Source organism: Scyliorhinus torazame, chromosome 1 (genome assembly GCF_047496885.1).
Source record: "Scyliorhinus torazame isolate Kashiwa2021f chromosome 1, sScyTor2.1, whole genome shotgun sequence".
Lineage (NCBI taxonomy): Eukaryota > Metazoa > Chordata > Chondrichthyes > Carcharhiniformes > Scyliorhinidae > Scyliorhinus > Scyliorhinus torazame.
In genome coordinates, this window is record NC_092707.1 from 90,191,148 (window position 1) to 90,214,924 (window position 23,777).

At 47.9% G+C, this 23,777-nt stretch overlaps 1 protein-coding gene and 1 long non-coding RNA gene across 4 annotated transcripts in view; one reads left to right on the top strand and one right to left on the bottom strand.

Annotated features, from left to right (window-relative positions):
* The window catches only part of LOC140409621 (uncharacterized), a 40,777-nt gene extending 32,164 nt beyond the window's left edge, over nucleotides 1-8,613 (bottom strand). Inside the window, exon 1 of the long non-coding RNA XR_011940444.1 lies at nucleotides 8,284-8,613. This is a non-coding gene — a long non-coding RNA (uncharacterized lncRNA). The remainder of the gene's footprint in view (nucleotides 1-8,283) is intronic.
* LOC140409588 (uncharacterized) overlaps nucleotides 7,290-23,777 on the top strand; it is a 57,896-nt gene continuing 41,408 nt past the window's right edge. For 2 of the 3 annotated variants that reach the window (XR_011940431.1, XM_072497955.1), the window contains exon 1: nucleotides 7,290-7,419. The gene's annotated coding sequence lies outside the window, so the exon portion shown is untranslated. The remainder of the gene's footprint in view (nucleotides 7,420-23,777) is intronic. The other variant, XM_072497964.1, reaches the window with a different exon arrangement.

The following is a 23,777-nucleotide window of genomic DNA, read 5'->3' on the forward strand; positions in this document are numbered from 1 at the left end:
CAACTCCTGTCTAAAAGCAGTATAATTTCCCGTCCCCCAATTAAATACCTGATGCACGATCAATGACCACTAAAGCGAGGTTGTAGTCCAACTGAAGGCTTTAATAAGCTAGATGTTTCCCCCAGCAGCTCAGGTACAGAATAAAGGCTACTGGGGCGGCACGGGCTCTTATACCCCACCTTGCAGGGCAGAGCTACCATACAGCTTGACCAATAGGAAACATACAATATCTACCAATGGTGTTCCAGCATTACCAGGTACCGTAATACCTCTACACAGACTACCACATTCACCCCCTGTTAAAAAAAGGATGGGTCCGGGAGCTGCCAGCCAAGTCAGGTTGATAGGGATGTTCTATCAGTCTTGCGTCTGTGGTGAGCAAAATATTGGAAAGGATTCTGAGAGATAGGATTTATGATTATTTAGAAAAACATAGTTTGATTAAAGATAGTCAGCAGGCTTTGTGAGGGGCAGGTCATGCCTTCAGGGCCTTGGAGCAGTGAGGGAGGGGGAACTCCATAAGGGGGCGCATGCGTTCAGGGTCGGGGCCTATAACTCCATTTTGCACTACGTAGCCGAGGATGGCTAGGCGGTCGGTGCTAAACATGCATTTATCCTTGCTGTATGTAAGGTTAAGGATCTTTGCGGTCTGGAGGAATTTTCGCAGGTTGGTGTCATGGTCCTGCTGGTCGTAGCCGCAGATGGTGACATTATCGAGATACGGGTGTGTTGCCCGTAAACCGTACCGGTTAACCATTCAGTCCATCTCGCGCTGGAAGACCGAGACCCCGTTGGTGACACCGAAGGGAACCCTTAAGAAGTGATAGAGCCGCCCGTCTGCCTCGAAGGCAGTGTATTTGCGGTCACTAGTGCGGATGGGGATCTGGTGGTAGGCGGACTTAAGACCCACCGTGGAGAAGACCTTGTAATGCGCGATCCTGTTTACCAGGTCAGATATGCGGGGGAGAGGGTACGCTTCTAGCTGCGTAAACCTGTTGGTGATCTGACTGTAGTCGATGACCATCCTATGCTTCTCCCCGGTCTTTACCACCACTACTTGAGCTCTCCAGGGACTGTTGCTAGCTTCAATGACTCCTTCCCTCAGTAGCCTTTGGACCTCTGACCTAATAAAGATCCGATCCTGGGCACTGTACCGCCTGCTCCTGGTGGCGACGGGTTTGTAATCCAGGGTGGGGTTTGTAATCCAGGGTGAGGTTCGCAAACAGGGAAGATGGATCGACCTCAAGGGTCGCGATGCCGCAGACAGTGAGGGGGGTATAGGGCCGCCGAATTTGAAAGTTAGACTTTGGAGATTACACTGGAAGTCTAAACCTCGGAGTGTGGCCGCGCAGAGGTGGGGAAGGACGTAGAGCCGGTAATTTTTAATCTCCCTTCCCTGGACTGTGAGGTTTGCTACACAAAACCCCTTTATCTCTACTGAGTGGGAACCGGAGGCCAGGGAGATTTTTTGATTAACGGGGTGGACGAAGAGAGAACAGCGCCTTACCGTGTCAGGTGTATAAAGCTCTCCGTGCTCCCAGAGTCGATGAAGCAGGACGTCTCGTGCCCGTTGATTAGTACTGTTGTTGTAGCAGTTGAGAGTGTTCGAGGCCAGGACTGATCCAGGGTCACCGAGGCTAATCTCAGCAGTGGAGTGTTCCCTTCGGGCGGTGTGCGATCAGCCGAGCTGGGGTCCTGGGAGTCCATCCAAGATGGCGGCTCCCATTGGTCGCACATGGCTGGGGGTGCACAAAATGGCGGCACCGTCCATCGAACGTGGCGTCCGCGGGACAAGATGGCGGCACCCGGGGGCCGCATGAGGTCCCAGAGTAGGAAGATGGCGGCACCCGCTGGCCGCACGGGAACCATGGAGAGGTTTGTGGTGGCGGTCCTCATTCGCCGCCGGCGACCGCACGGGCCTGGCGTACCACCACGAAATGGCCCTTTTTACCGCATCCCCTGCAGGTGGATGCACGGGCCGGGCAGCACTGCCGGGGGTGCTTGCCCTGCCCGCAAAAGTAGCAGCGGGGCCCCCCTGGGTTGCCAGGCCACTTTGCAGCACAAGGTTGTGGGGGGGGTGGGGGATGTCTCGGGGTTGGCTGCGGAGGCGTTTCACGCTGCCCAGGGGGCTGCCGCGCGGTCGGGAACGTATGCGCGGGCGTTTCTGGAGGCCACATCCAGGGAACCTGCAAGGGCCCATGCCTCCTTGAGGACTAGGGTGTCTTTTTCCAGCAATCGCTGTCGGATTTGGGAGGACAGCATACCTGCCACGAAAGCGTCCTGCATCAAGAGTTGTGTGTGGTCGCTCGCCGAAACTTGCGGGCAGCTGCAGTTTCTCCCCAACACCAGGAACGCACGGTAGAATTCTTCCAGCGATTCCCCAGGGATTTGTCGCCTCGTTGCTAGCCGATGTCGGGCGTAGACCTGGTTTTCCGGGCGAATATAATGTCCTTTTAGCAGCTCTATTTCTGCATCGAAGTCTTCAGTGTCCTCAATGAGGGCGTAAATTTCTGGGCTCACCCCCGAGTGCAGGACTTGCATTTTCTGTTCTCCCGTGGGTGTGTTTTCGGCCGTTCCGAGATATCCTTTAAAACACGCCAGCCAGTGCTTGAAGATTGCCGCTCAGTTCGCCGCGTGGGGGCTGAGTTGCAGACACTCCGGCTTGATTCGGAGCTCCATCCTTTTAAATCTAGCTTGTTAAATTGATGCACGATCAATGACCACTAAAACAAGGTTGTAGTCCAACTGAAGGCTTTAATAAGCTAGATGTTTCCCCCAGCAGCTCAGGTACAGAATGAAGGCTGCTGGGGCGGCACAGGCTCTTATACCCCACCTTGCAGGGCGGAGCTTCCATACAGCTTGACCAATAGGAAACATACAATATCTACCAATGGTGTTCCAGCATTACCAGGTACCATAATACCTCTACACAGACTACCACAATACCTTCCCATTCTGTGTTTTCCTATCCCTCTCCATGATGGTAAAGGTCAAGGAGTTGTGGTCACTGTCACTGAAATGTTCTCCCACCAAGCGATCTGACACCTGGCCTGCTCGTTGCCGAGCACCAAGTCCAATATGGCCTCCCCCCTAGTTGGCCTATTTACATATTGAGTCAGGAATCCTTCCTGTACACACTTGACAAAATCTGCTCCATCCAAACCATTTGAACTAAGGAGGTTCCAGTCAATATTGGGAGGTTGAAGTCACCCATGACAACAACTCTGTTACTTCTGTACTTTTCCAAGATCTGCCACCCAATCTATTCATATATCTCTCTGCTGCTATTGGGGGGTCTATAGAAAACTCCCAATAAAGTGACTGCTCCTTTCTTGTTTCTAACTTCCACCCATACTGACTCAGCTACTCCTTTTCTGCAGCTGTGATGCACTCTCTAATTAACAGTGCCACTCCCCCTCCTCTTTTACCTCCCTCCCTATTCTTCTGAAAACATCTAACAACCATTCCTGCCCCTGTGAAAGCTATGTCTCTGTAATGGCCACAACATCATAGTTCCAAGTACTGATCCATGCTGTAAGTTCATCTCCCTTATTCCTGTCACGCCTTGCATTGAAACAGACACACTTTAACCCATTCCACTGAGTGCAACTTTGTCCTATCAACTGTCTATCCTTCCTCAGAGACTTGCAGCATCCTATTTCTGCCTGTTCAACGGCTACCCTATCCTCTGATCCATAGCTCTGGTTCCCATCCCCGTTTGCTTTGAACAAGTCTTGGAACAGGTTGGTGAATGGCTCCCACGCTTTGTGGAAGCCATCTTCCGGCCCTCCGTTGGTGAACTTCATCTTTTCCAGGTGGAGAAATTCCGATAGGTTTGCCAGCCAGCCCGCAGCTGTAGCTGGTGCTGCTGATCATCAACCGAGCAGAATTCTCTGGCAGGCGATTAGGGAAGCAAAGGCAAGGGTGTCAGCCCTCTTCCCCATATGAAGTTCTGGATGGTCCTATACCCAGAAGACTGCCACTCTCAGGCACGGCTCCACCATCACCCCCACAACCTTGACATTGCCTCGAAGAAGATTGTCCAGAACCCGACAAGTCTGGGGCATGCCCAGAATGTGGGTGTGGTTGGCCGGGCCTCCCTGGCACAGTTCACATTTGTCCTCCACCTCCAGGAAGAACCTGCTCATTCGGGTTGTCAGGTGTGCTCTGTGCACCACTTTTAGCTGCATGAGGCTTAGCCTTGTGCAGGATGAGGTAGCGTTGGCCCTGTTCAGTACTTCGCTCTGGAGTCCCCACCCTATTTCCGTCCCTAGCTCTTCCTCCCTTGATTCGTCCAGTGCGGAGTGTGTCCTTTCTAAAAGTCGTCCGTATATGGCCCCGCAGTACCCCTTTCCCAGACTGTCCATGTCCAGAAACCCCTCCAACATTACATCTCTCGGGGCCCCTGGGTACTTTGTCTCCTTGTGGAGAAAGTTCTTGATTTGCAGATGTCGGAGTTCCTGTCCGTTCAGTTGTTCCAGTATTTCCGTCAGCTCTTCTAGAGTCACCAGTCTGTCTCCTGTGTAAAAGTCCCTAACTGTCAGTGTCTCCCTGTCCGATCGCCACCTCTTAAAGTTGGCGTTGAGCATGATTGGTGGAAACTTGTGATTGGCGCAGATGGGGGCCATAATGGACACTTTGGTCAGACCTAAGTGCTGCCTCATTTGGTTCCAGGTTCTCAGTGTAGCTACTACTACTGGGCTGGTTGAGTGTTTTATTGGCAGAGATGGGAGTGCTGTCGTGGCAAGGACCCAAAGGGTCGTTCCTGTACAGAAGGACTCCTCCATCCTCACCCATTCCATGTTTGTCTCCTTCACTCATCCCCTCACTCTCTCGGCCAAGGGCGCCCAGTGGTAATATTGTCTCTTGCTTTGAAAAAGGCCTTGGGGATGTAGATCAGTATGGATCAGAGCAGGAAGAGGAACCTGAGCAGTACATTACTGTCCTAGAATATGTCCACCAGAGTTGAGAACCTTATATTGCAGATCTTAAGTCACCAAGAAGTGCCAGTTTAATTTTAACCCAATATCTCTTCCCTAGAACACACTTCAAACCTTCAACAAACCATTTAAATACTGCTTCATTGTGCTTTCATTTTACACATTGCATGCTTACTTACTTCTGCACCTTCAACAATATTAGTGACACTATAGTAATTGTGTATAAGTAACTCAAAACAGGGCAGCATGGTGGCACAGTGGTTAGCACTGTTGCATCGGTCCCAGGTTCGATCCCAGCTCAAGGTCACTGTCCATGTGGAGTTTGCACATTCTCGCCGTGTTTGCGTGAGTTTCGTCCCCACAACCCAATGATGTGCAGAAGAAAATTGCAGGGCTGTAGGTACCCAAGCTTGTTCCATTTCGGGAGTTGGAGCCTCTCAGAGTCTCCCCATGCCACGTACATGTCTCTTACTCTTAAGTGTCCTTCTGTCCACCCTCTACATCCCAAATGTGGTGTCTATCCTTGCTGGTGTAAACCTGTGGTTGTTGCAACAAAATCTGTTTTTTTACATATTTAAAATAAAAATTGATGTTCACTGAATGAATTTGCTCTGCTTTAAAATTAAATCTGTTTTTCACCAATTTGTCCTGGTTTAAAATAAAAACTGTTTTTTCCTGAACTTAAGACAATTAAAAAAAAAAAAAAACTGGTGTTCCCTCCGTATGATGTGGAGATGCCGGCGTTGGACTGGGGTGAGCACAGTACGAAGTCTTACAACACCAGGTTAAAGTCCAACAGGTTTGTTTCGATGTCACTAGCTTTCGGAGCGCTGCTCCTTCCTCAGGTGAATGAAGAGGTAAGTTCCAGAAACATATATATAGACAGATTCAAAGATGCCAGACAATGCTTGGAATGCGAGCATTAGCAGGTGATTAAATCTTTACAGATCCAGAGATGGGGTAGCCCCAGGTTAAAGAGGTGTGAATTGTGTCAAGCCAGGACAGTTGGTAGGATTTCGCAGGCCAGATGGTGGGGAATGAATGTAATGCAACATGAATCCCAGGTCCCGGTTGAGGCCGCACTAATGTGTGCGGAACTTGGCTATAAGCTTCTGCTCGGCGATTCTGCGTTGTCGCGCGTCCTGAAGGCCGCCTTGGAGAACGCTTACCCGGAGATCAGAGGCTGAATGCCCTTGACTGCTGAAGTGTTCCCCGACTGGAAGGGAACATTCCTGCCTGGTGATTGTCGCACAATGTCCGTTCATTCGTTGTCGCAGCGTCTGCATGGTCTCGCCAATGTACCACGCTTCGGGACATCCTTTCCTGCAGCGTATGAGGTAGACAACGTTGGCCGAGTCGCACGAGTATGTACCGCGTACCTGGTGGGTGGTGTTCTCACGTGTAATGGTGGTATCCATGTCGATGATCTGGCACGTCTTGCAGAGATTGCCATGGCAGGGTTATGTGGTGTCGTGGTCACTGTTCTGAAGGCTGGGTAGTTTGCTGCAAACAATGGTTTGTTTGAGGTTGCGCGGTTGTTTGAAGGCAAGTAGTGGGGGTGTGGGGATGACCTTGGCAAGATGTTCATCTTCATCGATGACGTGTTGAAGGCTGTGAAGAAGATGTTGTAGTTTCTCCGCTCCGGGAAAGTACTGGACGACGAAGGGTATTCTGTCGGTTGTGTCCCATGTTTGTCTTCTGAGGAGGTCGGTGCGGTTTTTTGCTGTGGCGCGTTGGAACTGTCGATCGATGAGTCGAGCGCCATATCCCGTTCGTACGAGGGCATCTTTCAATGTCTGTAGATGTCTGTTACGCTCCTCCTCGTCTGAGCAGATACTGTGTATACGGAGAGCTTGTCCATAGGGGATGGCTTCTTTAATGTGTTTAGGGTGGAAGCTGGAGAAGTGGAGCATCGTGAGGTTATCCGTGGGTTTGCGGTATAGCGAAGTGCTGAGGTGACCGTCCTTGATGGAGACGAGTGTGTCCAAGAATGCAACAGATTTTGGAGAGTAGTCCATGGTGAGTCTGATGGTTGGATGGAACTGATTGATGTCATCGTATAGTCGTTTCAGTGATTCTTCCCTCAGTATAGTCAGGTGTTTGGGGCCTTGGGTGTTTCCTTCTTTTAAAAAAAAGTGAACTTTCATGACCCGAGCACAGAAGACCAGTTTAGACATCAAAGTTCAGACCAGCTGCCATTGTCAATGCCATCAATGATGCTATTTTGATACCTGTTACCTGTCCTGCCGTCATTCTCCGCGATGTTAGCCTTTGCTTTGCCCCTAACAAAGATGGCGAATACATCTCCTCCAGAACGGGCCTCGGGTTTGCTGCTGCGCATGCGGGCACTCGATTGTGGGTTTGCGTCTCGGATCATTCCTGCGATGACGGAACGACGTGAAGGTCAAGGCGAAACGGCGAGACAAACCGAGGACGGGAATCGGAGTTCGAGTCCTTGTCGAGGTGAGCGGGCGGCGAGGTAGGTTTAAAAAAAAAAAAAATTGCACGGAGAAAGGGACGACTCCGCGGTCGCTTGAGGCCACATGTGTTTGAAGTGACGGTTGAAACCCTCGCGCGGGTTCCGGGGGGGGGTGCTGGCGCGCGCCAGCGGCGGTTGCTCCCTCCCGGCTGCTTCCTGACACATCCAGACTGCGGATTGCAGCAATTGCACTGTCTGCAACCACGGTGTAATATCAGTGTTATCAATTAGCAACGACCCTGAGAAGTGTGTTATCTTTACCACACTTACACTGGCCGTCGGTTCAACAGTTCCCTTTGATCGGCTTTCTGTGCACTTTTTGAGAATCCCGCTCCTCGTCATTTTGTTTATATTACAATGTATGCCAAAACACCTTGATCTCCACCGACCTGAAAGCGCTGCTGGCACGTTGCCGTTTGGCGTGGCAGCGCAAGTTGTATTTTGTTCTTTTTGTGCAACCGGATGGCTGATTGCGTGTGTAGGATTCACGGTCATTAAATTCATCATCCCCCCCCCCCCCCCCCCCCCCCATCTGCTGCGACATAGGGAAAGATTGAAGGGGGGTTGGGGGTACGTCTGAACGTTTCTGGAACAAGACTGTGGGCGGCGTTCGCGGCCCTGGTGTCCGCCCATTTGCAAAAGGCGTTTAAAATGCCGCCTCGTCTCTCCTTTTTGTTTCTGTTTTTCCGCCCCCGCCCCCCCCCCCCCAAATCCCGTTTGACAATTTTAAAACCAATTTCTCACCCCGCTTTGATCCATCAGCACGTTCTGGATCGGCGCTCAGTGCAAGATGACTGACTTGATTTTTGTGTTGAAATGAATGAGCATAATGCAGCCCTGTCACCCAGAACGCAAGCCGCTTACCTGCTGCACGTAGTTTTAGCGTTTAAAGGGACAGCGGGCAGTCTTGGAGCGGCAGACCTCAAATCAGTACAAGCTCCTTGTGACGGCGCAGAAATCAGATCTCTTGGTCTGTCTGCCAAGTATGCACCTGTCGTAGTTTTCTCCCCATGACATCTGGTCCAGTCTTGCTCCCGATGCGCTTTAATATTTTATGTTTTTCAACAAATGTTTGACTGGCTAAAGGCATTTGGGGCACTTCCCTGATTTGTGGCAAGCATTGGAAACCGGAGTAGACGACTCAGCCCCTCGAGTCTGTTCGTCCACCATCCAGTGAGATCATTAGTACGAAGTCTTACAACACCAGGTTAAAGTCCAACAGGTTTGTTTCGATGTCACTAGCTTTCGGAGCGCTGCTCCTTCCTCAGGTGAATGAAGAGGTATGTTCCAGAAACACATATATAGACAGATTCAAATATGCCAGACAATGCTTGGAATGCGAGCATTAGCAGGTGATTAAATCTTTACAGATCCAAAGATGGGGTAGCCCCAGGTTAAAGAGGTGTGAATTGTGTCAAGCCAGGACAGTTGGTAGGATTACGCAGGCCAGATGGTGGGGGATGAATGTAATGTGACATGAATCCCAGGTCCCAGTTGAGGCCGCACTCGTGTGTGCGGAACTTGGCTATAAGTTTCTGCTTGGCGATTCTGCGTTGTCGCGCGTCCTGAAGGCCGCCTTGGAGAACGCTTACCCGGAGATCAGAGGCTGAATGCCCTTGACTACTGAAGTGTTCTCCGACTGGAAGGGAACATTCCTGCCTGGTGATTGTTGCGCGATGTCCGTTCATTCGTTGTCGCAGCGTCTGCATGGTCTCGCCAATGTACCACGCTTCGGGACATCCTTTCCTGCAGCGCATGAGGTAGACAACGTTGGCCGAGTCGCACGAGTACGTACCGGCTGACTTGCAAACTGGCGTTTATCCAATATTCTTAATTTAAAAAAAAAAAAATTTTAATTCTCCATTTTCACATTTTCTTCAGAATTTACACCCCACCAACAAGCAGTAAACGATAACAAATACAAAGTCAAGGTACTGAGGAAGATAGAAAGTGGGTGACCAAAAGACAGAGCAAGAGTAGGAAGGCAGTGCAGGTGTTCTCTGCGGTCATCTCCCTGCAAAACAGATATACCGCTTTGGATACTGTTGAGGGAGATGGCTCACCAGGGGAATGGCACCATGGCTGGCTCTGCTGCGCAGCTGGGCAGGAAGAAGAATGGCAGGGCTGTAGTGATAGGGGACTCAATTGTAAGGGGAATAGACAGGCGGTTCTGCGGACGCAATCGAGACTCTAGGATGGTATGTTGCCTCCCTGGTGCAAGGGTCAAGGATGTCTCGGAGCGGTTGCAGGACATTCTGGGGGGAGGGGGGTGAACAGCCAGCTGTCGTGGTGCACATAGGCACCAACGATATAGGTAAAAAACGGGACGAGGTCCTGCAAGCTGAATTTAGGGAGTTAGGAGTTAAACTAAAAAGTAGGACCTCAAAGGTAGTAATCTCAGGATTGCTACCAGTGCCACGAGCTCGTCAGAGTAGGAATGTCAAGATAGATAGGATGAATGCGTGGTGGCTTGAGAGATGGTGCAAGAGGGAGGGATTCAAATTCCTGGGACATTAGAACCAGTTCTGGGGGAGGTGGGACCAGTACAAACCGGACGGTCTGCACCTGTGCAGGACTGGAACCGATGTCCTGGGGGGGGGGGGGGGGGGGGTTGCTAGAGCTGTTGGGGAGAGTTTAAACTAATGTGGCAGGGGGCTGGGAACCGATGCAGGAAGTTGGTAGGTAGTAAAACAGGGACAGAAACAAAAGGCAGTAAGGGGGAAAGTGTAAGGCAGAGAAGCCATAGTCAAAAATCAAAAAGGACGACAGTACAAGGTACAGTGACTGAGGGGAGCTCAGTGAATAGGACCAGGAATACTAAAAGGAATAAAACGGGAAGTGAAAACATTAATGGTAAGCGACGCAGCAGGTTGTGACATGAAGATATGGGTTCAACGACAAGGAAAATTAGGAGAAAGGTTAAGAGGAAATATAACTTAGGAGAGGTTACTGATCGAGGTGTTAAGATTCAGAACAGAGGTAAAAAAAGCCAACATAAGTGTGCTTTACCTGAATGCTCGTAGTATTCGGAATAAGGTAAATGAGTTGATGGTGCAAATCATTGTGAATGACTATGATTTAGTGGCCATTACTGAAACATGGTTAAAGGATGGTCACGACTGGGAGTTAAATATCCGAGGGTATCAAACTATTCGGAAGGACAGAGTGGATGGTAAGGGAGGTGGTGTAGCTCTGTTATTTAAGGATGACATCCGGGCAACGGTAAGGGATGACATCGGTGCTATGGAGGATAAGGTTGAATCCATTTGGGTGGAAATCAGGAATAGTAAGGCGAAAAAGTCACTAATAGGAGTAGTCTATAGGCCACCAAATAGTAACATTATGGTGGAGCAGGCAATAAACAAAGAAATAACTGATGCATGTAGAAATGGTACAGCAGTTATCATGGGGGATTTTAATCTACATGTCGATTGGTTTAACCAGGTCGGTCAAGGCAGCCTTGAGGAGGAGTTTATAGAATGTATCCGCGATAGTTTCCTAGAACAGTATGTAATGGAACCTACGAGGGAACAAGCGGTCCTAGATCTGGTCCTGTGTAATGAGACAGGATTGATTCAGGATCTCATAGTTAGGGATCCTCTCGGAAGGAGCGACCACAATATGGTGGAATTTAAAATACAGATGGAGGGTGAGAAGGTAAAATCAAGCACTAGTGTTTTGTGCTTAAACAAAGGAGATTACAATGGGATGAGAGAAGAACTAGCTAAGGTAGACTGGGAGCAAAGACATTATGGTGAAACAGTTGAGGAACAGTGGAGAACCTTCCAAGTGATTTTTCACAGTGCTCAGCAAAGGTTTATACCAACAAAAAGGAAGGACGGTAAAAAGAGGGGAAATCGACCGTGGATATCTAAGGAAATAAGGGAGAGTATCAAATTGAAGGAAAAAACATACAAAGTAGCAAAGATCAGTGGGAGACTAGAGGACTGGGAAATCTTTAGGGGGCAACAGAAAACTACTAAAAAAGCTATAAAGAAGAGTAAGATAGATTATGAGAGTAAACTTGCTCAGAATATAAAAACAGATAGTAAAAGTTTCTACAAATATATAAAACAAAAAAGAGTGGCTAAGGTAAATATTGGTCCTTTAGAGGATGAGAAGGGAGATTTAATAATGGGAGATGAGGAAATGGCTGAGGAACTGAACAGGTTTTTTGGGTCGGTCTTCACCGTGGAAGACACAAATAACATGCCAGTGACTGATGGAAATGAGGCTATGACAGGTGAGGACCTTGAGAGGATTGTTATCACCAAGGAGGTAGTGATGGGCAAGCTAATGGGGCTAAAGGTAGACAAGTCTCCTGGACCTGATGGAATGCATCCCAGAGTGCTAAAAGAGATGGCTAGGGAAATTGCAAATGCACTAGCGATAATTTATCAAAATTCACTAGACTGGGGTGGTCCTGGCGGATTGGAAATTAGCAAACGTGACACCACTGTTTAAAAAAAGAGGTAGGCAGAAAGCGGGTAATTATAGGCCAGTGAGCTTAACTTCAGTAGTAGGGAAGATGCTGGAATCTATCAACAAGGAAGAAATAGCGAGGCATCTGGATGGAAATTGTCCCATTGGGCAGACGCAGCATGGGTTCATAAAGGGCAGGTAGTGCCTCACTAACTTAGTGGAATTTTTTGAGGACATTAACAGTGCGGTAGATAATGGGGAGCCAATGGATGTGGTATATCTGGATTTCCAGAATGCCTTTGACAAGGTGCCACACAAAGGGTTACTGCATAAGATAAAGATGCATGGCATTAAGGGGAAAGTAGTAGCATGGATAGAGGATTGGTTAATTAATAGAAAGCAAAGAGTGGGGATTAATGGGTGTTTCTCTGATTGGCAATCAGTAGCTAGTGGTGTCCCTCGGGGATCAGTGTTGGGCCCACAACTGTTAACAATTTACATAGATGATTTGGAGTTGGGGATCAAGGGCAATGTGTCCCAAGTTTGCAGACGACACTAAGATAAGTGGTAAAGCAAAAAGTGCAGAGGATACTGGAAGTCTGCAGAGGGATTTGGATAGGCTAAGTGAATGGGCTAGGATCTGGTAGGTGGAATACAATGTTGACAAATGTGAGAATATCCATTTTGGTAGGAATAACAGCAAAAGGGATTATTATTTAAATGATAAAATATTAAAACATGCTGCTGTGCAGAGAGACCTGGGTGTGCTAGTGCATGAGTCGCAAAAAGTTGGTTTACAGGTGCAACAGGTGATTAAGAAGGCAAATGGAATTTTGTCCTTCATTGCTAGAGGGATGGAGTTTAAGACTAGGGAGGTTCTGCTGCAATTGTATAAGGTGTTAGTGAGGCCACACCTGGAGTATTGTGTTCAGTTTTGGTCTCCTTACTTGAGAAAGGACGTACTGGCACTGGAGGGTGTGCAGAGGAGATTCACTAGGTTAATCCCAGAGCTGAAGGGGTTGGATTACGAGGAGAGGTTGAGTAGACTGCAACTGTACTCATTGGAATTTAGAAGGATGAGGGGGGGATCTTATAGAAACATATAAGATTATGAAGGGAATAGATAGGATAGATGCGGGCAGGTTGTTTCCACTGGCGGGTGAAAGCAGAACCAGGGGCACAGCCTCAAAATAAGGGGAAGTAAATTTAGGACTGAGTTTAGGAGGAACTTCTTCACCCAAAGGGTTGTGAATCTATGGAATTCCTTGCCCAGTGAAGCAGCAGAGGCTCCTTCATTAAATGTTTTTAAGATAAAGATAGATAGTTTTTTGAAGAATAAAGGGATTAAGGGTTATGGTGTTCAAGCCGGAAAGTGGAGCTGAGTCCACAAAAGATCAGCCATGATCTCATTGAATGGTGGAGCAGGCTCGAGGGGCCAGATGGCCTACTCCTGCTCCTAGTTCTTATGTTCTTATCAACAACAACGATCCCATCCTCCCACCACCCCAAACAACAGCCGATCTGACAATATAAGCATCAAATAAAACAAACCCTCCCACGGTGGGAAAAGAAAAAGGAATCAGGAAGCGCCCATGGTCACCATTGACCTATAGAGTCCACCCCCCCCCCCAACATTCAATTCCACGCAATCCCCGAAAGAGTACCGTAAATGACACCCATGAATTGGAACCCCCCCCCCCCCCCCCCGACACCTCCCCTCCACTTCCTCTTATAAAACTCCTCCCCGCCAGCCTCTGTTCCTCCCCCCACAACTTTCCACCCTGGCTAGACTCATCGGAACCTGTTCTGCCAGGCTCCGATGGCCGCAGCCCCTCCCCCCACCACACTCCCGTTCACTGGCCGGCTGGACCGGCCAACGTGGAGGCCCCTGCCTCTTTCCCCCTTGCCCGGTCCCAGGAAAACCAAGAAATCCCCTTTAGCACACAAACCCCGCATACATACACAAACCCCAAAGAACCATCATTGCAAGTGAAAGTCTCATCTCTTTCCTTGTCCAAATATATACAACGTCGGCTCATTTAGCACATACACCAGCACGTAGTGAAAAAATTGTTACATGAGGCTACATCGGTACATGACCATTTCTCAATTCAGCCACAATCCTTCTGCCTTCGCAAACTCCTCCGCTGCTTCCGCCATCCCAAAATAAAAGTCCTTGGATTTGTAGGTCACCCTCAACTTAGCTGGGTATACTATGCCGCACTGCACCTTACTGATGTACAGTGCCTTCTTCACCCGGCTGAAGGCAATCCGCCTCCTCGCCAGCTCCGCCGTAAAGTCCTGATATATGCGTATACCAGCTCCAGCCCACTGCACCACCCGCTTCTGCTTTACCCAGCACAGGACCTTCTCTTTCACACTGTACCTACGAAAACACAGCGTCACTACTCTTGGCGGCTCACTCTCCTTTGGTACAGGCCTCCATGACCGATGAGCCCGATCCAGTTCATACCGGAAGGGATCATCGCCCTCCCCAATAGCTTCGCCAACATCGTGGCAAAATACTCAGTCGGCCTCGGGCCTTCCACTCCTTCGGACAGACCCACAACCCTCAGATTCTGTCGCCTGGATCTGTTTTCCAAGTCGTCCGTTTTGGCTACAAACCCTTGTTGACCTCATCACCTTCCGCATCTCCTTCCCCATCGAGGTAAGTTGATCACTGTGCTGCGATAAAATCTCTTCCACTTCCTTCAGCGCCTCACCTTGCTCCCGCACCTCCACTCTGCGCTCAATACCGCCGCCCTCACCGGGGCAATCGCCTCCTCCACCAGCACTTTCAATACCGCCCCCATCTCCTTCCTCATCGCCTACATGTGTTTTGTGAACTGCCTTTCGAGTTCCACGGCCATCACCTTAGTCATTTCTTCAGCCGTGGGCAATGCTTGGTGCCCCAGCCTCCACTTTTCTTGCCGTCCCCGCGGTGGCCTTTCCACTCCCCTACGGACTTTCAGCTGCTTTTTTCACGGCTGTTTTGTAACTTATTTTTGACATTTCTCTTCACTGTGCCTTCTCCCTGCTTTTGCCGCCTTTGTTGCCCCTAGGACTGGGCTTTAAACCCCGAAAATGCCATTCCCGAACGGGAGGCCTCCAATGTGCGGCTGCCTCCCGCCCGCCGTCCATCCAATAATCCTTATTACCTTCGGATATCAAAAAAACCTCATATTTTAAAACTAACTAGCACCAGTTGGTGTTTGTGGAAGAGTATTCTAATTTTCTACCTCCCTTGGTGTGTAGAAGCTACCAAAATTCACTGCTGAAAGATCTGACTCTAACTCTTAGAGGAAGCTCCCGAATATAGTTTGTTTTTGTTTTTCCTTAATATCTCGAAAGCTTTGATCTGAACATCCCCTAATTTCTGAAACTCCAGGAAAGGCAGATTTGTGTAATCTCTCTTTGTAATTTAAAGTGAAGTCCAGGTGTCATTCTAAATCAACCCCATAGTCCCTCCAATGCCAATTTATCATATCTAAGATATGGTGCCCACTTGACTCCAGGTGTGGTGTAACTAGCCGTTTGTACATCTGCAGTATGACTTATACCCTTCAGATATAAAAGCCAGAATTCCATTCGCCTTTTTGATTAGTTTCTGTCACTGTGCATGACATTTTAATGATCTATGCACCTGGACCCCCAAGTCTCTTATACCTCCACCGTTTCTAGCTTTTCACCATTTCCTTTATGAGTCTGAAGCAAAAGGCACATGAGGCAAAAGTATGGAAAGTAAATTTCATACACATAATCGACCAATATCATTGTGATTTTATTCTGCCCATCTTTTTGTCATCAGCAAATTTAAATACTTGGTTTACTGTTCCATCGTCTAAGCAGTTAACAAATATGGTGAATAGTTGATGTTCCAACATAGATGTTTTGTGGCACACCATGCTTGACAAACCTACTAGAATTTTTTGAAGACGTAACTAGTAGAGTTGACCAAGGAGAACTGATGGATGTGTTTTATTTAGATTTTCAGAAGGCTTTTGACAAAGTCAGACATAGCAGATTAATATGTAAAGTTAAAGCGCATGGGATTATGGGTAGTGTCTTGAGATGGAAAGAAAGTTGGTTAGCAGGTAGGAAGAAAAAATTGGAATAAATGGGTCTTTTTCTGATTGGCAGGCAGCGACTAGCAGGGTATCACGGATCTGTGCTAGGACCCCAACTGTTCGCATTATATATGAATGATTTGAGGGTGGCATGCGGCACAGTGGTTAGCACTGCAGCAACGGCGCTGAGGACCCAGGTTCGAATCCCGGCCCCGGGCCACTGTCCGTGTGGAGCTTGCACATTCTCCCCGTGTCTGCGTGGGTCTCACCCCCACAACCCAAAGATGTGCAGGTTAGGTGGATTGGCCACGATAAATTGCCCCTTAATTGGAACAAAAATAATTGAATACTTTAAATTTATTTTTAAAAATATATTAATGATTTGGACCAGGGAACTAAATGTATTATCTCCAGATTTGCAAATGATACAAAGTTGGGTGGGAGGGTGAGCTATGAGGTGGATGCAGAGATGCCTCAGTGGGATTTAGATGTGCTGAGTGAGTGCGCACATGCATGGCAGATGCAGTATAATGTGGATAAATGTGAGGTTATTAGCTTTGGGAGCAAAAATAGGAAGGCAGATTATTATTTGAATGGGTGTAAATTGAGAGAGATGGATACTCAAGCGAGACCTTGGTGTCCTCGTGCATCAGTCGCTGAAAGTAAGTGTGGAGGTACAGCAGGCAGTAAAGAAGGCAAATGATATGTTGGTCTTCATAGCGAGAGGATTTGAGTATAGGAACAGAGGTGTTTTACTGCAATTGTATAGGGCATTGATGAGGTCACACCTGGAGTATTGTGTGCAGTTTTGGTGTCCTTGTCTGAGGTAGGATGGTTTTGCTATGGAGGGAGTGCAGCAAAGGTTTACCAGGCTGATTCCTGGGATGGCGTGACTGTCAAATGGAGAGAGACTAAATCAGTTCGAATTATATTCATTGGAGTTTAGAAGAGAGAGAGGGGATCTCATAGAAATTTACAAAATTCTAACAGGATTAAACAGGGTAGATTCAGAAAGAATGTTCCCGATGGTGGAGGAGTCCAGAACTAGAGATCATAGTTTGAGGTAAACCTTTTAGGACTGAGGTGAGAAATTTTTTCACCCAGTGATTGCTGAATCTGTGGAATTCACTACCACAGAAAGTACTTGAGGTCAAAATGTTATGTCATTTCAAGAAGGAATTAGATATAGAAGGAATTGGATATAATTCTTGGGGCTAAAGGGGATCAAGGGATATGAGGGGAAGGCAGGATCAGGGTATTGAACTTGATGGTCAGCCTTGAACATAATGAATGGTGGAACAGGCCCAAAGAGCCGAATGGCCTCCTGCTTCTAATTTCTATGTTTCTATGATTTTATCTTGCCAATTAGAGTGCCGCCTGCCTCTCAGCCAGTTTTCCTGGTTAATAATTTGCCTTGACTGCATGAGTTTCAGCTTATGCTGACAATCTGTTATGAGTGACTTTATCAAATTCCTTCTGGAAATCTATATAAATCACATTGATAAACATTCCCTGTTTACTACTTAAGTCACTTCTTCAAAAATAAACAAGCAGTCAGCAGGTTTGACAGATGTGACCAACTATTTACAAATCCGGGCTGGATCTATGATCAATTGGAAAACAAATTGTTTCCTGAATTGGATACAAAATTGGCTTGACGACAGAAGACAAAGGATGGTTGTAGAGGGTTTTTTAAACTGGAGGCCTGTGATCAGCGGTGTGCCTCGGGGATCAATGCTAGGTCCACTGTTATTTGTTATTTATATTAACGATTTGGATCAGAATTTCGGAGGCATGGTTAGTAAGTTTGCAGATGACACCAAGATTGGTGGCATAGTGGACAATGAAGAAGGTTATCTGGGATTGCAACGGGATCTTGATCAATTGGGCCAGTGGGTCGATGAATGGCAGATGGAGTTTAATTTGGATAAATGTGAGGTGATGCATTTTGAAAGATCGAGGCGGGGCAGGGTCTACTCAGTTAATGGTAGGGTGTTGAGGAGAGTTACAGACTAAAGAGATCTAGGAGTACAGGTTCATAGCACCTTGAAAGTGGCGTCACAAGTGAACATGGTGGTAAAGAAGGCATTTGGCATAGAACAGTACAGGCCTTTTGGCCCACAATGTTGTGCCGACCACTTACCCTAATCTAAGATCAACCTAATCTACACCCCTTCAATTTACTGCTGTCCATGTGCCTGTCCAAGAATTGCTTAAATGTCCCTAATGACTCTGACTCCACCACCTCCGCTGGCAGTGCATTCCAGGCACCCACCACTCTCTGTGCAAAGAACTGACCTCTGACATCTCCCCTATACCTTCCCCAATCACTTTAAAATTATGTCCCCTCGTGACAGCCATTCCGCCCTGGGGAAAAGTCTCTGGCTATCCACTCTATCCATGCCTCTCATCACCTTGTACACCTCTATCAAGTCACCTCTCTTCTTTCTTCTCTCCATTGAGAACAGCTCTAGCTCCCTCAATCTTTCTTCATAAGACATGCCCTCTAGTCCAGGCAGCATCCTGGTAAATCTCCTCTGAACCCTCTCCAAACCATCCACATCCTTCCTATAATGAGGCAACCAGAACTGGACACAATATTCCAAGTGTGGTCTAACCAGGGTTTTAGAAAGCTGCAGCAAAACATCACAGTTCTTTAACTCAATCCCCCTGTTAATGAAAGCCAACACACCATATGCCTTCTTAACAACCAAATCAACCTGGGTGACAAATTCGAGGGATCTATGTACATGGGCCTCAAGATCCCTCTGTTCCTCCATATTTCCAAGAATCCTGCCTTTAACCCTGTATTCAGCATTCAAATTTGACCTTCCATAATGAATCACTTCACATTTGTCTAGATTGAACTCCATGTGCCACTTCTCAGCCCAGCTCTGCATCCTTTCAATATCCTGTTGTAACCTGCAACAGCCCTCGACACGATCTACAACTTCACCAACCATCGTGTCATCGGCAAACCTACTGACCTACCCTTCCACTTCCTCATCCAAGTCATTGATAAAAACCACAAAGAGCAGAGGTCCCAGAACAGATCCCTGTGGGATACCACTGGTCACCTACATCCAGGCGGAATACTTTCCATCCACTACCATTTGCTGTCTTCTTTCGGCCAGCCAATTCTGTATCCAGACAGCCAAATTTCCCTGTACCCCATGCCCCCTGACTTTCTGAATGAACTTACCATGGGGAACCTTATCAAATGCCTTATTGAAATCCATATACACCACATCCACTGCCCGACATTCATCAATGTGTCTCGTCACATCCTCAAAGAATTCAACGAGGCTTGTGAGGCATGACCTGCCCCTCACAAAGCCATGCTGACTATCTTTAATCAAACTATGTTTCTCTAAATAATAATAAATCCTATCTCTCCGAATCCTTTCAAGTATTTTACTCACTACAGACGTAACACTGACTGGTCTGTAATTCCCAGGGATTTCCCTATTCCCTTTCTTGGAAGAGGGGAACAACATTCGCCTCCCTCCAATCATCCGGTACTAAAGTGGAGAGTGAGGACGCAAAGATCATCACCAACTGCGCAGCATTCTCCTCCCTTGCTTCCCGTAGAAATATCCCGTCTGGCCCAGGGGACTTATCTATCCCAATGTTTCCAAAATGTCCAGTACATTCTCCTTCTTAATATCAACCTGTTCAAACCTATTAACCTGGTTCACGCTGTTCTCACGAGCAACAAAGTCCCTCTCTCTGAAGCAAAATATTCATTTAGGGTCTCCTCTACGTCCCCTAGGCACAAGTTCCCTCCACTATCCCAGATCGGCTGTACTCTGATTCTGATCATCCTCTTATTTATCACATAAGTGTAGAACGCCATGGGGTTTTCCCTAATCCTTCCCGGCAGAGCTTTCTCATGCTCCCTTCTAGCTCTCGTAAGTCCATTTTTGAGTTCCTTCCTGGCTACCTTGTAACCCTCCAGAGCCGGTCCAGACCCTTGCTTCCTCAACCTTACGTAAGCTTCCTTCTTCTTCTTGACTAGAAGCTCCACTTCAATTGTCAGCCAAGGCTCCTTTCACCTTACCATTCCTTCCTTGTCTCAGTAGGATAAAACAATCCAGCACTCACCGCAAGTGCTACTTAAACAATCCCCACATTACTATTGTGTATTTTCCTGAGAACATCTGTTCCCAATTTATGCTCCCCAGCTCCTGTCTAATAGCAGCATAATTTCCCCTCCCCCAATGAAATACCTTCCCAAATTGTCTGTTCCTATCCCTCTCCATGACTATGGTAAAGGTCAAGGAGTTGTGGTCACTGTCACCAAAATGCTCTCCCACCAATACATCTGATACATGGCCTGGTTTGTTGCCAAGCACCAAATCCAATATGGCCTCCCCCATAGCCGGCCTATTTAGATATTGAATCAGGAATCCTTCCTGGATACACCTGGCAAAATCTGCTCCATCTAAACCATTTGCACTAAGGAGGTTCCAGTCAATATTAGGGAAGTTGAAGTCACCTATGACAAACGCTGTTACTTCTGCACCTTTCCAAGATCTGCCGTCCAATCTGTTCCTCCATCTCTCTGCTGCTATGGGGGGGGTGTCTGTAGAAAACTCCCAATAAAGTGACTGCTCCTTTCTTGTTTCTGACTTCCACCCATACTGACTCAGTAGCCAATCCCTTCTGCAGCTGTAATGCACACTCTAATTAACAGTGCCACTACCCCCCTCTTTTACCTTCCTCCCTATTCTTCTTAAAACATCTAACAACCATTCCTGCCCCATTAAAATCCATGTCTCCGTAATGGCCACAACATCATAGTTCCAAGTACTGATCCATGCTCTTAAGTTCATCTCCCTTATTCCTGATACTCCTTGCATTGAAACAGACACACTTTAACCCATCCCACTGAGTGCAACTTTGCCTTATCAACTGTCTATACTTCCTTACAGACTCATTACATACTATTTTTGCCCGTTCAACAGCTACCCTATCCGTAGCTCTGGTTCCCACCCCCTGCCCAACTAGTTTAAACCCTCCTGAAGAGCTCTAACAAACCTCCTGCCCAGGATATTGGTACCTTTCCCATTAGGTATAACCCATCCCGCATGTACAGGTCCCACGTTCCCCAGAAGACATCCCAATGATCTACATATCTGAAGCCTTCCCTCCTACACCAGCCCTGTAGCCACGTGTTCAGCTGCACTCGCTCTCTGTTCCTTGCTTCTCGTGGCACTGGTAGCAATCCTGACACTACTCTGCTCGTCCTGCTCTTTAGTTTCCATCCTAACTCCCTAAAATCACTTTTTAGATCCTCATCCCCTTTTTTAAAGCTATATTGTTGGTGCCAATGTGCACCACGACTTCTGGTTGCTCCCCCTCCCCCTCCCCCTTAAGAAATCTGGAGACTCGATCCGAGACATCCCTGACGCTGGCACCCGGGAGGCAACATACCATCCGGGAGTCTAGTTTGCGATCACAGAATCTCCTATCCGTTCCCCTAACCATTGAGTCTCCTATCACGATCACTTTTCTGTTCTCCCTATTTCCCTTCTGAGCCACGGAGCCAGGCTCAGCTCCAGAGAACTGCCCGCTATGGCCTTCCCCTGGTAGGTCCGGGCCCCCCCCCCCCAACAGCATCCAAAGCGGTATATATGTTTTGAAGGGGAACGGCCACAGGGGATCCCTGCACTGTCTGTCCATTCCCTTTCCTTCCCCTGACTGTAACCCAGCTTGTCCTGAACCTTGGCTACCTCCCTGTAACTCCTCTCTATCACCCTCTCTGCCTCCCAGATGATCCGAAGTTCATCCAACTCCAGTTCCCTAACGCGGTCTCCGAGGAGCTGGAGTTGGGTGCACTTCCCGCAGGTGTAGTCAGTGGGAACACTAGCGGTATCCCTTACCTTCCACATCCTACAGGAGGAGCATGCAACTGCCTTAACTTCCATCCCATCTGATCTGAATTCCCAAGTAGATTTAACAGGAAAACAAATTAAGATTAAACACCCGTTGAGCCCTTAAAAAAAAAACTCTTACCTTGACATAATGTAGCTGAGATACTGCCCTGTGAACCGGTCACTAGGTTCCGCCCTCCGGACACTGCTCCCGCGATAACCGGCTATTCCTGGGGTTCCTGCAAAGGCAAATTCCCGAGCGACAGTCGCGCTCTTTTACCCAGTCTCCTCGCGCACTTTCACTTTTTCCAATGAAGTCTCACCCTCTCTGCACTCCTAAATAAAGTCTTGCCCCTCTCTCCGCGTTCTTTAATAAAGTCTCGCCCCTCTCTCCCCCCTCTTTACTAAAGTCTCGCCCCTCCGTGCTCTTTATTGAATTCTCGCCCCTCTCTCCGCGCTCTTTACTGAATTCTCGCCCCTCTCTCCCGCTCTTTGCTGAATTCTTACCGCTCTCTCCGGTCTTTAATGAAGTCTCGCTCCTCTCTCTGGTCTCTACTTGGAATGCTTGGTTTCATTGGTCAGACCATTGATTATAGGAGTTAGAACGTCTTGCTGAAGTTGTACAAGAAATTAGTAAGGTCACACATGGAATACTGTGTACAGTTCTGGTCACCCTATTATAGAAAGGATATTATTAAACTAGAAAGAGTGCAGAAAATGGATGCTACCGTGACTTGATGGTTTGAGTAATAAGGAGAGGCTGGATAGACTGGGACGTTTTTCCCTGAAGCGTAGGAGGCTAAGGGGTGATCTTATAGAGGTCTATAAAATAATGAGGGGCATAGATATGGTACATAGTCAACATCTTTTCCCAAAGGTAGGGGAATCTAAAACTAGAGGGCATAGATTTAAGGTGAGGGGGAGAAATACAAAAGGGTCCAGAGGGGCAGTTTTTCACACACAGGGTGGTGAGTGTCTGCAACGAGTTGCCAGAGGCAGTAGTGGAGGCGGCTACAATTTTGTCTTTTAGAAAGCATTTAGACAGTTATATGGGAAAGATGGGTATAGAGGGTGTTGCTAACTTTCTCCTTGGTTCAATTGCTCTGTTTTATTACCTTTGCTCTCGAGTCGCCAGGTATCTTTATGACACCGCCACGAGGTTCAAGTCCGAGTAATGATCAATAACCCAATACACCGATTAGTAAGATTCAAATCAAAGCACATTTATTATACACAGTAATCGCTACTCATGCACAAATTCTACATCTAAGCTACTTCTACAACAGGCCTATACTTAACTTCGGACTGGCCCACCAGGTCAGGGGAACAAATGGCCTTTCGTTCGGGTTCTGAGTCTGCGGGATTCAAAGTTGGTACGGATTGGTAACTAGGAGCGCCTATCTCATAGCGAGCGTTGAATTAAGACTTACTTTGTTCAGGGGTCACTGCACCGGTCACAGTCAATGTTGGTTCGTGTTGCTGGGTGACCAGGGCAGGATGCAGAGGTGAAGAGAGCGATTTGAACTTGGGGCTTAACTCTTATAATCCCCAGGGGCTTCCCGCCTTTCGGGGCGGGCCCTGTACCTGGTCCCACGTGATTGGACGTTGTCCCAATCGCTTGGTCCGATTTCCCCAATACTGGAGCGGTTCCCTGATCGATGGGCGGTCTTGAGGTGCTCGTTCACCTCCTTTGTGTTGGCTCCTGCTGGCCTCGAGGAGTCTGGCTTTGCTTTGTGTGTCCAAAATGTTACTCATTGTTCCCGGGGATTGCTCATCAGTATGCAGATGGCTGCGACTTTGTTATGCTGATGGTCGCTGGTATCGATGTTGTCTGGCATTTGCAGAGGTAAATACACAGCAAAACTGCAGCTGCTGATTTCTGTCTATGTTGGCTGACTTTCCCATCAGCCTTTGCCGTTCGCCATTTTAAATCGGGAGCTGGCCAATTTAGGTGGCTACACGCCCTCCTTGTGATCCTAACGCGAAGCGTGAT